The sequence below is a fragment of the Diospyros lotus genome, chromosome 10 (genome assembly GCF_014633365.1).
Source record: "Diospyros lotus cultivar Yz01 chromosome 10, ASM1463336v1, whole genome shotgun sequence".
Taxonomy (NCBI): domain Eukaryota; kingdom Viridiplantae; phylum Streptophyta; class Magnoliopsida; order Ericales; family Ebenaceae; genus Diospyros; species Diospyros lotus.
In genome coordinates this window covers 35,901,754-35,915,323 of record NC_068347.1, presented here as the reverse complement: position 1 = coordinate 35,915,323, position 13,570 = coordinate 35,901,754, and the positions used below count along the sequence as shown (strand labels likewise).

The 13,570-nt window shown below is 37.6% G+C and overlaps 1 protein-coding gene across 5 annotated transcripts in view; it reads left to right on the top strand.

Moving 5' to 3' along the window:
- LOC127812011 (poly(ADP-ribose) glycohydrolase 1-like) overlaps positions 1-13,570 on the top strand; it is a 36,346-nt gene that overhangs the window by 1,333 nt on the left and 21,443 nt on the right. The window lies entirely within an intron of this gene.

Below are 13,570 nucleotides of genomic sequence, written 5' to 3'. Positions count from 1 at the left end.
TTAAAAAGGGTAAATTACCAAAAAAGTACTGAACTTTTAGTGAGTTTCAATTACACTGATTTTATAAAAAGTTTTCAATAGCCACTTCTAACTTGGGAGACGTTTCAATTTTAGATTGCCATTTAACTCCGTCCATTTTCATTGTTAAGTGATGATGTGGTTGGTCAACTCTTCCATGTCACTGCCATGTACCTAGGGTTGAGCTAGGGTTTTGATAGGAAATGAGAAGAATCTTGAGGGAGAAGTAGAACAAAAAGGTAGGGGGAAAGTAGAAACAGATAGAAATGAGGGATGATTCAAGCAGAACAGAGATAGAGAGAGAATCAGGAGAGAGATTAGAGAAGTTGAGAGAGAAACATATTTCAATTATCATTCAACTATATCCCTAACCTCTAAGATGTAACCTATTTATAGGCTTGTTGATAAGTGTCTTTTACACAATTATTTTGGCCTATAAACTTAGCATTTATTCATTTAATGGGCGGATTGCTACCTAATTTGGCTTAATATTTGGTTATATAGGTGCAAAGCTTATTTTAAATGAACTTGGAGCTGAACCAGGCGGGGAAGACATGGTTGGATACCTTTTGGGGTCCGATTTTAATGAATTTATAGAGTTTCGGGGGCAAAAAGTGGAAGTTGAAGAGTTGGGAGTCCGAGCAACAAAAGCTCGTAGCCTATTGATGAGGATCATAACAAGTAATATAATGATGAGTAGAGTGTCGAACCCATAAGGATTGGCTATTGATTTCTACTTTAACCACGCTTAACTTCAACAAATCACACACACAATTATAAAGCTATTAATAGTTGGTTCTATACTAACTAGAACTAAATCACGAACTACGGACGCACAAAAACAATTCTTTAGATTTCAAAACTCAATAATCTACGGCACTAGAGTTCATGAATCCACCATAGTACTTTATATGATTTAATCTTTTATTACTCGAGTTTGCTACTCTTTGCCTTGGGTTGAAAATCAATGATCCTATGTCAACCAAAAGCCTCTCTCGATGGTCATTCGTGAAGTGAGAGCTTCACGATGGAAAATAAAAGAAGAAATGAGAGAAGAAAAATTAGTCTCGCTAAATTGTATTGAAGGAAAATGAATTACAAGATACAAGAAATCAACAGTGAGGCTAGCTTATATACTAGCCTAAACTACCTAACCACATTAACAACAAACATAACCACATACTGATAAAATAAATCCTCCTCAACAAAACACATAATCCTAACAATACAATCACTGTTGATGCTATTAGCGGTCAATCTGACACCAATCCTTCCACATGCCCCCTCAAACCAAACTCCATATTAGACTTCCTTGAAGTAACTTGCAACTTATCTGTAGTTGCTGAATGCTAATGCATAGGTGTCACTCTAAGTTCAAGCTTGTCACACAGATACAAAAATCTATTATTTGGCAGCCCCTTAGTAAATATGTCGGCCACTTGATGCAATGTAGGAACATACCAAATCTCAACATCACCATGTTCAACCTTCTCTCTAACAAAGTGCACATCAATCTCAATGTGTTTAGTTCTAGAGTGAAACACCGGATTTTCTACTATACACTTGGCTACTAAGTTATCACACCAAAGAATAGGAGTATGAATACATGGATAACCTGATCCTAAAAACAAAGACTTCAACCACAACACCTTAGTTACTCCTTGTGCCACTGCTCAGTATTCAGTCTCACCAACAGATCTGACCACAAAAGTCTACTTCTTTGAACCCTAAACTAATAGGTTTTTACCAAGAAAAACACACAAGCCACTAGTAGAACGTCTTGTGACTTTGCACCCCGCATGATCAACATCGGTGTACATTGTCAGAGACTAGTCTTGAGGAGAAGGGGTAAATACCAGACCTAAACCAATTGTTCCCTTGAGATACCGAAGCAACCTCTTACAAACCAACCAGTGTTGGACCTTAGGAGAAGACAAAAACTGACTTAATTTGTTCGCCACAAACGTCACATCAAGTCTAGTGTAAGTCAGATATTGAAGTAAGCCAATAACAATCCTATAGAGTGAAGGGTTTGAAACAAATCACCCTCATCAGTCAAAGAGGTACCCAGACTCAGGAGTGGCACAAGGCTTGCAATCTTGCATTGCAACCTTCTTCAACAAATCCAGTGTATATTTGGATTGGGTTAAGTATATACCCATAGGGTCTCTATAAGGTTCAAACCCTAAGAAGTAGTTAACTAAACCAAGAGTCTTGAGGGCAAAGTAGGTGTCTAAATCCTGAATACATGCATGCAAAGCTATATAATCAGATCCAGTGACCAGAATGTCATCCACATATACCAAACAAATAACACAAATTTTGGATTCCTCTTAATGAACAAAGAAACATTTGAAACAGCTCTTACAAAACCCCAATCTTGCAGGGCTGACCTCAGAATAGAGCTGAGCTTTGTACTTGAGAATAGAGCCATTAGAATTGTACTTGACCCTAAAAATCTACTTACAATCAATGAGGTTCATATCTGAGGAAAAAGGAACAAGATCCCAGGTGTGATTCCTCTGTAGGGCAGAATATTCTTCCTCCATAGCTTTAATCCAATTGGGATCTAAGAGAGCTTCTTGAATAGAATTGGGCTTAGGGAGCTCACTAAGGCATGGGGAGAAGTAATTGCAAACTGTTTTGCTTTAGCTCTAGCGATCATTGGGTGAATGGAAGGTGTTGGAGTAGCCTTAGATTTAGTTGACTTAGGTGTAGCAACAGGCTCAACAGGAACAAAAGAAGAAGGAGAAGAAGGCTGCTCAGCAATAGATAGAATAGAACTAGTGAGAGGAGTGACAAAGAAGTTGGGTGGTGCTGCTCAAGGCGAAGAATCAAAGAAGACAGAAGGAAGAGACGAATTTTGAATAGCTGCACACAAACCATTAGACATTGATTGAGGGGCATGAAAGGTAGAGAACATTTGAGGAAATGGAAACTCCTCAGGATTAAAATGGACATGTCTCGACACATAGATTCTATTTGAGGGATGCTTACATTTATACCTAGCTTGCACATGATTGTAGCCAAGAAACACACACTTGGTAGAATGAAAATCGAACTTGTGCTTGTTGTAAGGTCTAAGGTATGGAAAACAAGCACAACCAAATGGTTGTAACTGCATGTAGTTAGGTTGTTTGTGATAGAGTTTCTTGAAAGGGGTTTGAAATTGAAGTGGTGAAGCCGGTAACAAATTAATGATGTAGACAGCTGTTTGGAAGGCTTCTACCTAAAATTTTAAGGGCACGTGGGCATGGGCTAAGAGAGTAAGGTCCATTTCAGCGATGTGTCTATGTTTTCTTTCGGTAACACTATTTTGTTGGTGTGTATAGGGACAGAGAAACCGAGGTTGAATGCCACAGGCATGTAGGTAAGGTAGGAAGGCCTTAAATTCTCCACCATTGTCCTTTTGGAAGGCCTTAAGTTTTGATTGATATTGTAATTCAACAAATTTGTGAAAGGTCTTAAAAGTAGACAAAGCATTAGATTTTAGTCTCAAGGGATACAACCATGTATACCTAATGTAAGCATCCACAAACACAATATAATAATGATACCCCTCAGTAGAAAGAACAGGAGAAGGACCCCATTAATTTGAGTATACTAATTCCAAGGGACTCTTTGTTGTAATTTGACAACTAACAAAAAGAAGTTGATGCATTTTACCCAATTTACAAGAGTCACAAAATGAAAGATTAGTAGTAGAACAAGGAACATTGACTTTATTAAGAACGTATTGCAATACACAGAAAGAAGGATGTCCTAACCTAGCATGCCATTGCTGACACACCCTATCAACATAAGCCAATTGCATGCTAGGCAACCCACTAGAAGAGGACAGACTCTGTCATTTACAATTATTCAAACTAGACTTATTAGACTTCGTTAGAGAAACAGTAGTAGCAGGATTACTAGACACACGAGAAGAAGCATCTGGAATTCAGCATGAGCAAATGCTAGAGCCAGCTAATAGAGACCATCCTTAAGGATTCCTCAAAGTAGCACTTGGCCCGAATCCTTGTCCTTAATCAAACAAAAGTTAGAGTGAAATTTAGTAATCATATTATGGTCATTAGTGAGTTGAGAGACACTAATCAGGTTCTTCTTCATACTAAGAACATGAAGAACACTTGGTAAAGAAATGATAAAGGTAGGATTAGTCTGAGTAAACATTTGGCTAAGCCCAATATTAGCAATAGAAAGAGTCTTACCGTTGCCTACTACAATTTTATCACTGCCACTGTAGGGAGAATGAAGAGAAAGGTTACTCAAGTTGGAGGCGATGTGGTTCGTAGCACCAAAGTCTATGCACCAGTAAGGATCACCATGATAATAAGGTGAAGAAGAAGAGAATTGGGACTGTGTTTTTGAGGATTGGGGTAAACAACCATAGTGAGTCCTAGGTGCAAACCCTAAATCAATAAAAAAAGCTCCATTAGACTCATGTGAGGCTACAAAAGCCTGAGGATTAGATTGGACCATACCACCACCTCTACCAAAAGAATTCATATTATGCTGAAAGGTTTTATCAAATCGATGAAAACACCTATCAGCAAAATGATCGGGTTTCCCCCACAACTGGCAATAGATCTGCCTACCAAAGACCTACCTCGACCTCTACCTCCTCTATAACCACCTCGTCGTGGAACAAAATTTCTTCTACTAGAAAACTTCCTCAGCTAGAACTACTACCACCTCTAGATAATTGTGAAGCCACATTAACATGCATAGTTGCAGAATCAAAACCATGTATAGATGACAAATTAGATACACTTTTTCACAGCAAGTCTTTGTTCATGCATCAGTAAGACATATTGAACCTTTTCTATGCTGATTTCATCCATTTGATAGGTAATCAAACTTATGACCGTTTCATAATCATCATCCAATCCATGTAAGATAGCCATCAACAAGTCTTTATCACTTAGAGGCTCGCCAATAGTTGCTAGGGCATGCCCTATGGTTTGAAGATGCCCCTATGGTCTTAATCTTCAAAATATAGTCATTTATGGACATATCATTATTCTTAATAGATCTAAGTTGTTGCTTTAATTGAAAAGATATTACCACAGTTTGTTGAGAATAAAGGTTCTTGAGAATTATCCATACCTCAATTGCTGACTCACAATGAATTACTTGTCCTAGAACCTCCTTTTTTTATGGTAGAGAATAACCACCCTAACTATAGCTGGTTTGATTTGATCTAGCTGAGATATTCCGGATTGACAACTGACTCTTCATGATCGGAGGAAATGTATTTCGGAGGTGGAGATGACTTGTTGATGAAAGGCAGCAGATCAAAAGCCCTAATTGTGGCCAAGATTTGCGCCTTCCAGTATAAGTAATTGCTGGAACCTAGTTTTGTAGGGATGAAATTGAAGGCTTTCACCATTGCTGAGAAATCAGACTGAGTGACCAAGGATAAGGTAGAAGAAGAATGAGGAAGCGACGGTGAGTTGGAATCTCAAGAGGCTATTGATGTTAGTCGCAGAGCTCTGATACCATGAAGCGAGAGCTTCACGATGGAAAAGAAAAGAAGAAGTGAGAGAAAGAAAAATTAATCTCTCTGAATTGTATTGAAGGAAAATGAATTACAAGATACAAGAAATCAATAGTGAGGCTAGCTTATATACTAGCCTCAAACCGCCTAACCACATTAACAACAAACATAACCGTCTACTGATAAAATAAATCCTCTGCAATAGAACACATAATCCTAACAATACTGTTGAAGAAATTGATGCTGAATAGTATAGTGAATTGCTGGAATTAGTTATGTTGTTTGTTGTATTTAGTAAAGTATTAGTTAAGTAACTAAGTCGGTTAGTTAGTTTGTTGTTAAGGATAGCTGGATATAAATAGTTCAGCTATGCCTTATTTCATTTTGATTAATTCATTGATTGAGGCATTCTTCAGAACCTTTAATTCTCATTTTTCTCCTTGTGTGATTTTTGTTTCTTCATTTCACATCTGAAACCCTAATTACATGGTATCAGAGCCTTTGACCTACGTCCATGGCATCTAATCAAGATTGCAGTGCCTCCTTGTTACCTCGATCAAACTATTATTTATCTTTTGACTCGCAACTCGATTTTCCTTCAGTTGCGAAATTCTTCAATTTTGTCCCAATCAAACTTGATACCAGTAATTACCTGTTTTGGAGGGCACAAATCTTAGCTACTATTAGAGCCTTTGACTTGCTTCAATTCATACACAAGTTTCCACCTCCGCCTAAATATGCTCCAAATATCGAAGCAAGAGGATCTAATTCACTGATTGTAAATCCAACATACACGACCTAGATTCGATTTGATCAACTTCTTCTCGAATGGCTCTTTTCTACAATGGACAAGGAAGTCCTCGCATAGGTGATACATTGCAAATCGTCCGAGGATTTATGGTCTTCTCTTGAGACTCTTTACTCGCAGTAGACAGTTGCTAAGTCATTTCAATTAAAACAACAACTATGGTCAGTTAAGAAGAACTCTCTTTCTGTTAATGATTACATTTTGAGAATCAAAACTATTGCACATGCTCTAGCTGCTATCGGTGAACTCTTAGGTCACAAGGATTTGTTGTTAGCTATTTTGAATGGCCTTGATCATGATTATGAAATTGTGGTGAGCCTTATTACATATCAGATGGATGAGATAAACTTAGAGAAAGTTCAATATCTCTTGTTAATGCATGAACAAAGATTAGCCATTAAGAATTCATCTGTCTTTTCTTTTGTTAATTTTGATTGTGCTGTTTCACCATCCATGAATACGAATGTTGCCTCTTAAGGATCTAGATTTGGCAGTGGCTATGTTAACAATAGAGGATGTTTTGTATCTCGTGGGGGCGGTTATATGAATAGAGGAGGCAGGAGACGAGGTCGATTTGGTGGTAGGAGAGTATATTGCCAGCTATGTGGTAAACCTGGTCATTTTGTAGACAAATGTTACCACCGCTTTGATAGGAGTTTTCTAAGAGTTTCTAGTCATAATAAAAAATCTTGGAAATTTTGGTGAGGTGGTGGTTCTTAGTTTCAATCAAATCCGCATGTTTTTCTAGCCGGTCCTAATGAATCTAATGAAGCTTTTATGGCCGACTTAGGGTCTACCTCTTATGGTTATTTGCCTCAATCCATTGATACTCAATCCCAAGTCTCACCTTGTGGGGAATCTCCTTTGTTTGTTGACTCTGGAGCAACTAACCACATTACCACCAACCTCAACAATCTTTCTCTAGCCTCTCCATATCACGGTGTTGATAAAGTTGCTATTGGCGATGGTAAGACATTACCTATTTCCAATGTTGGTGTCAGTCATTTACATACTCAAACTCACCCTAGCTCCGTTATTTGCTTGCCTAATGTACTTCATGTTCCTCAACAATCTTAGTCATTTACACTAAGGAGACTCTTCTTCATATGAGGTGAGGAACACTTAAAGATGGCCTATATTAGTTGGTACCAGCATTTGGTCGTGCTGTGTTAGAGTCCAAGGCTATTCCTTCTTTCAAGACCTAAGAAGTTGCTACTACTTTTCCTATTTCTTCAAATAAATGTACAAGATAGTATTTGTTCTCTCTAGATCTGTCATCTAGCATAAATGTAGCCCAAACAAGTAATGTCGGGCAGCAGTGGCATGCCAAATTAGGACACCTTGCATCTCATGTTCTACAACATGTTTTGAATAAACTTCATATTTCTTGTTCCAAGTCTGATATTTCCTTTTCTGATTCCTGTAAAATTGGCAAATTACACCAACTTCCATTTGCTCATTGTCCCATTACAGCAAAACAACCTTTAGAATTGCTTTATTCTGATGTATGAGGTCCAGCTCCTATTACTTCTACTGAGGGTTATCGTTACTATCTTATCTTTGTTGATGCCTATACTAGATACACATAGCTATTTCCCTTGAAACTGAAGTCTGATGCCTTACCCACTTTTGTGAATTTTCATATGCTAAGTTACAATACAACTCAAAACTAAAAGTCTTGCAAACCAATAATAGGGGAGAATTTAAAGCCTTTTTACCCTACCTTCAAACTTGTGGCATTCAACCTCGTTTTACATGTCCTTAAACACACCAACAAAATAGTGTTGTTGAAAGAAAACATCGACATATAGCTAAGATGGGTCTTACATTGTTAGCCCATGCTCATATGCCTTTAAAATTTTAGGTAGAAACATTTCAAATAGCTGTTTACACCATAAACCTTTTACCTTCTGTTGTCCTGAAATTTTTGCTCTCCATTTGAGTTACTTTATCATAAATAGCCTAACTACATTGACCTTCAACATTTTGGGTGCTCCTACTTTCCCTATATTTAACCTTATAACTGACACAAGTTTGATTTTTATTCTTCCAAGTGTGTATTTCTTGGTTATAACCATGTTCAAGCAGGGTATAAATGTTTACATCCTTTGGGTAGAATATGTCTCTAGACATGTTAAATTTAATCCAGCTGTGTATCCCTATCCTAGCTTGTTCTTACCCTTAGCTTGTTTCTCATCTGCAGTTCAGTCTCATAGTTCTTCAACCTCTATCCTTCATTTCCTTCCTTCTCTTTCTTCTGATGTTCCTTGAGTAGCAGTGTCTTTAGTTCCTTCCTTATCACCTTTTGATCTTGCTGGTTCTATTTCCTCTCTTATTATATCTTTAGAGCCTTCTTCAAATCAGCAGTCTTGTCAGCCTATTCAACCCCATATTCCTAAACATAAACTTGCTCCAACACCCTCTATTCATCCTATGATAACTCGATCTAAGTGCAAACAGCTTGATACTACCTCTCCCCATGCATTAATGAGTACCCTAGAACCTAATTCAGTCCATGAAGCTCTCTTAGATCCTTATTGGATTACGGTTATGAAGGAGGAATTCTCTGCATTATAGCACAATCATACATGGGATTTAGTTCCGTTTTCTTCTGATATGAATCTTATTGGTTGCAAATGGGTATTTAGGGTCAAGTATAAATCTGATGGGTCAATTCTCAAGCATAAGGCTCGTTTGGTAGCTAAGGTTTTCTTTAAACCCCTGGAATAGACTATGTGAAGACCTTTAGTTCTGTTGTTAATGCTCCCACCATTAAAGCTTTATTTTCCTTCAGTCACCTTTGGTTGGGACATACAACAAGTGGATGTTAATAATGCATTTCTCAATGGGGACCTAACTGAAGATGTATACATGTCACAGCTTGAGGGCTTTATTGATTCCAGATTTCCCTCCTATGTTTGTAAGCTGAAAAAGTCACTCTATGGTCTCATACAAGCACCTAGAGCTTGGTACACCAAATTGAGGATAGCTTTGCAAAATTGGGGTTTTATCAGGTTTATTTTAGATGCTTTTTTGTTCATTAAGAGAACCACTAAAGCTGTATTGTTCATATTGGTGTATGTCGATAATATTCTTGTCACGGGTCTGATCCTATTGCTTTTAAGGCTTGTATTCATGATTTGGACACTTATTTTGCGCTCAAAACCTTAGGTTCAATCAATTATTTCCTAGGTTTTGAGGTTCATAGAGATTCTAGTGGTATGTATCTTACATAATCCAAATACACATTGGATTTGTTGAAAAAGGTGTGAATGCAAGACTACAAGGCTACAAGGCTTGTGGGACACCGGTGAACTTGGGCATTTCATTGATTGATGAAGGGGATAGTTTTTCTGATCCATCACTCTATAGAACCATTGTTGATTCTCTCCAATACTTGACCTATACTCGACCAGATATAGCTTTTGTTGTTAATAAATTGAGCTAGTTCCTATCCTCTCCTAAAGTGCAACATTGGATGGCTTATAAACGGTTACTTCGATATCTCAAGGGCACAACAGGTCTGGGGTTGCTGTTTGCACCTACCTCTAGTGAATTGTCCCTAACGGTCTACATTGATGCAGACCATGTTGGCTGCAAAGTGACCAGGAGATCTACCAGTGGGTTATGTGTATTTATTGGCCAAAATTTGTTGGTTTGGAGCTCTAGGAAATAGTCCGTGGTGGCTTGTTCTGTGGGAGAAGACGAGTATCGTGCAATAGCACAAGGAGTGACTGAAGAATGTCTCGATCAATGAATTAATCAAAATGAAATAAGACATAACTGAACTATTTATATCCAACTATCCTTGACAACAAACTAACTAACCGACTTAGCTACTTAACTAATCCTTTACTAAATACAACAAACAACATAACTAATTATAGCAATTTACTGTACTATTCAACATCAATTTCTTCAGCAAATACAATCACTGTTGATGCTATCAACAGTCAATCCAACACCAATCCTTCTACAATTCGATTCTATGCATATATATGAGATTAATTATCTCTAATCAACCTACGAACATATGAGCATGCATTCACTCTCAATGATCATCCCAATATGATTTCACAAGGCATAATAGTATCTCTATCTATTATAGGATCTTATGTCGTTTATTACCATGTGCCAATTTATATTGAATCTCTCAAAAACAACATAAATCACAAATACGCTTTAATGGTGATCAAACATCAAAACGGTATCAGAGTATAATAAACTATCAACCCGGAAGACAAGAACACAGCAAAAGCGAGTAACTTCAAATTAAACCAACAAGAAACGAGGTTTCATCATTAACCCTAGTTACAAAAAGCTTAGCCCTGCATGAATTTAACATATAGAAAAAAAAGAGAGTAGGAATTCATGAACTAGAATATCAAAAAGAAAAGAAAAATACAACCCAGCACTTGAGTGTCTTTAAAGTGTCTTCTCTCCTTCTTCATTTTGATCTCTTCTCTTAACTCTGTGGCTCTCTTTGAGTTGTGAAGAATGGGTCTTTATATAATGTTCTTTTGGTCTTTAGAGACGTGCACTAGAAGACATCCATTCCCGTTCAATTTGGAAGCAAACGGGCCCGAAACGAACTCTCCGGCTAAGCTTCGTGCCCTACTGCGATATGCTTGCCGCAGCAGGACCGTGAACTCTAGTGGAGACTTCCAACTGCGGTATGCATGGACCACGAGTTACAACAAGCTTCTCCCATAGTGGTCCTACCACGGTATGCATGTTGCGGTAGGCCGCGAGCTTTTGTTGCTCGGGCTCCCAACTCTTCAACTTCCACTTTTTGCTCCCGAAACTCTCATGTATTCATTAAAATTAACCCCCAAAAGGTATCCAACCATCGCTTGGTTCATCTCCAAGTTCATTTAAAATAAGCTTTGCACCTACATAACCAAATATTAAGCCAAATTAGGTAGCAATCTGCCCATTAACTGAATAAATGTTAAGTTTGTAGGCTTAAATAAGTGTATAAAAGACACTTATCACTTGTTTTCCTTTCAGTTACAATAACAATTGAAAGGTACAACAGCTATAATACCACAAGGTACAACCAACTACAATATATCTAATACATTATTACTAATATATCCTTGGAGTCATGACAGTCACCTACATTCTTTAGCTCATGCAAGGGGGGGGGGGGGGGGGATTAGCCTCTTACTAGGTTAGTTGTAGGGGTAAAGGGAAAGGATCTAGTAGTGTGTTGAGATGGAATCAGTATTGACATGTCGATGAAGAAGACATATTTAACCCCAGTTGGTGTTGACATTTTCATTATTAAGTACTCTACTTGTCACTTGTTGATAGGATGTTGTTGTCCTCCACCTAGACGCAAATCTCGTCAGACTTGGTCCCCATCATGTTGATGACGAGGACATAGGAGCTAGGGATCACAAGGATGTTGGTCGTCATGGCTCACATGACCTTGCTGTTGTGAATGAAGCTCTGAGGTGCATGACTTGCCACTGCTCTCTTCGAAGAAGTGGGGCATGTTTTTAGCAGCTATCACTAAAGCGCCATGCCTCTAAGAGGGCGTTTAGCTTAATTTTTGGTCAAAGAGAGCTTATTAGTTCTTTAACAACTTAGGGGGTGTTTAGCTTAGCAGTTTGACCGCTTATAAGCTATCAGTGAAGTTTAAACACTTTATAGCTTATTTAGTTACACGTTTGTTAAAAATTAAAAAGTTTAAATGCTGCCGAGTTTAAACGCTATTTGAGTACGTTTTTAGAAAAGCTCCCCCTAGCTTTTCTCAAAACGTTGTACATAGCTTTTTTAATTGACCAATAATTTCATAATTTTTCCCTTCAACAACTATCATATTTTCAACCTTTGCCCTTCATCTCTCTACCCTTCTCTCTTTCGTCGCCTCCTTCCTTCTCCTTCTCGTCGCCTCCATTGTGCCGCCTCTCACCTCTAGCTCCTCCATCGCCATCGCCACCTCCAGCTCCTCCATGGGCAATCTTTAGCCTAGTCATGGTAGGCGCAGCGTTCGACACTGGCTCGTGATTTTGGGTGGACGCGTCATTTGCTGCTCTGTTTCTGTCACCTTTCTCCACTACCTCCCCGGTCTCTTCTCGCTCTGTATTTATATATGTATGTCTTTGTTTTTATCATAAATCACAGCAACTTTGTGTGGAGCTTTGATTCCTTTTTAAGTAATCCTTTCTATTATTGAATTGATGAATTATTCCTTTGTTAATGCTGTCTTCTTTAGTTTACTCCATTCTCCAAATTCTATTTCTTGGTTACCATTTGTGTTTGCGTCACCCATCTTCTTTAGTTTACTCCATTGTTCCATAATATAATATATTTTTAATAATTATATATAATTTATCAACATATAATGGTAAAAATTTTATAAGTTGGACATCAATTTATAATTTTTTTTTATTAAAAATGAGTTTTTTTTTATGAATTTTATTTATATTATTCAGCAACATGTTTATTTTAGTCTTTTTGTAAGTTCTGATAGGCTTCAAATCAAACACATAACTATATAAATAATAGTTTAAAACACATTTATCTGAACATGTTATTAACTTAAACGCTAGCTAACTTTAAAGCTTTACGTAGCTTTTAAGTAGAAAGGCTTAAAAGAACTTATAAGCTACCTATTTTATAAGCTTTTCTAAATCGTTTTTTTAGAAGTTGGTGCCTGTTGAAGTTTGCCTCGAGTTTTGTCCTAGAAGATAGCAGAACCGGAAGGAGTATAAAAGAGTAGTTTTGGTTGAAGAAATTAGGCAGCTAGGGGTTAAGTGTAATTAGTACATTTTGTTGGGGTTAATATGTAATTTCTCTAAGTTAGTTAGTTGCCTAAGTGTGTCTGCCTCCTCTATAAATAAGAGGGCAAGACAACAGTCTAATAACTCCTCTCTCTTGTCAAGTTCTCTGTTTCTATTGTGAGTATTCTTTGTTTTAGAGAAAGTGAGGCATGTGTATTGTGTTCTTGAGTTTTCTGGGAGTGAACAAGGGTTGTACTTGAGCAATAGGGTTGAGAGAGGGCTTGGGCTTTGTACTGATCAGTTTCATCCTAATAAAAGGCTGCTCTTGGTGGGTGTTTGAAGGCTGGATGTAGGATTGCCAAAGGCATTCCAAACCAGGATAAATCTGCGCCTAATGTTGTTTGGTTTGATCTTTTAAATTCAGTTATCTTCTTTTCTGCTGTTCATTTTTATGTTCTTACATTTACATTGCATCTGAGAGTGTTTAAGAGGGTTTATGTGAGGGTTTTCTCA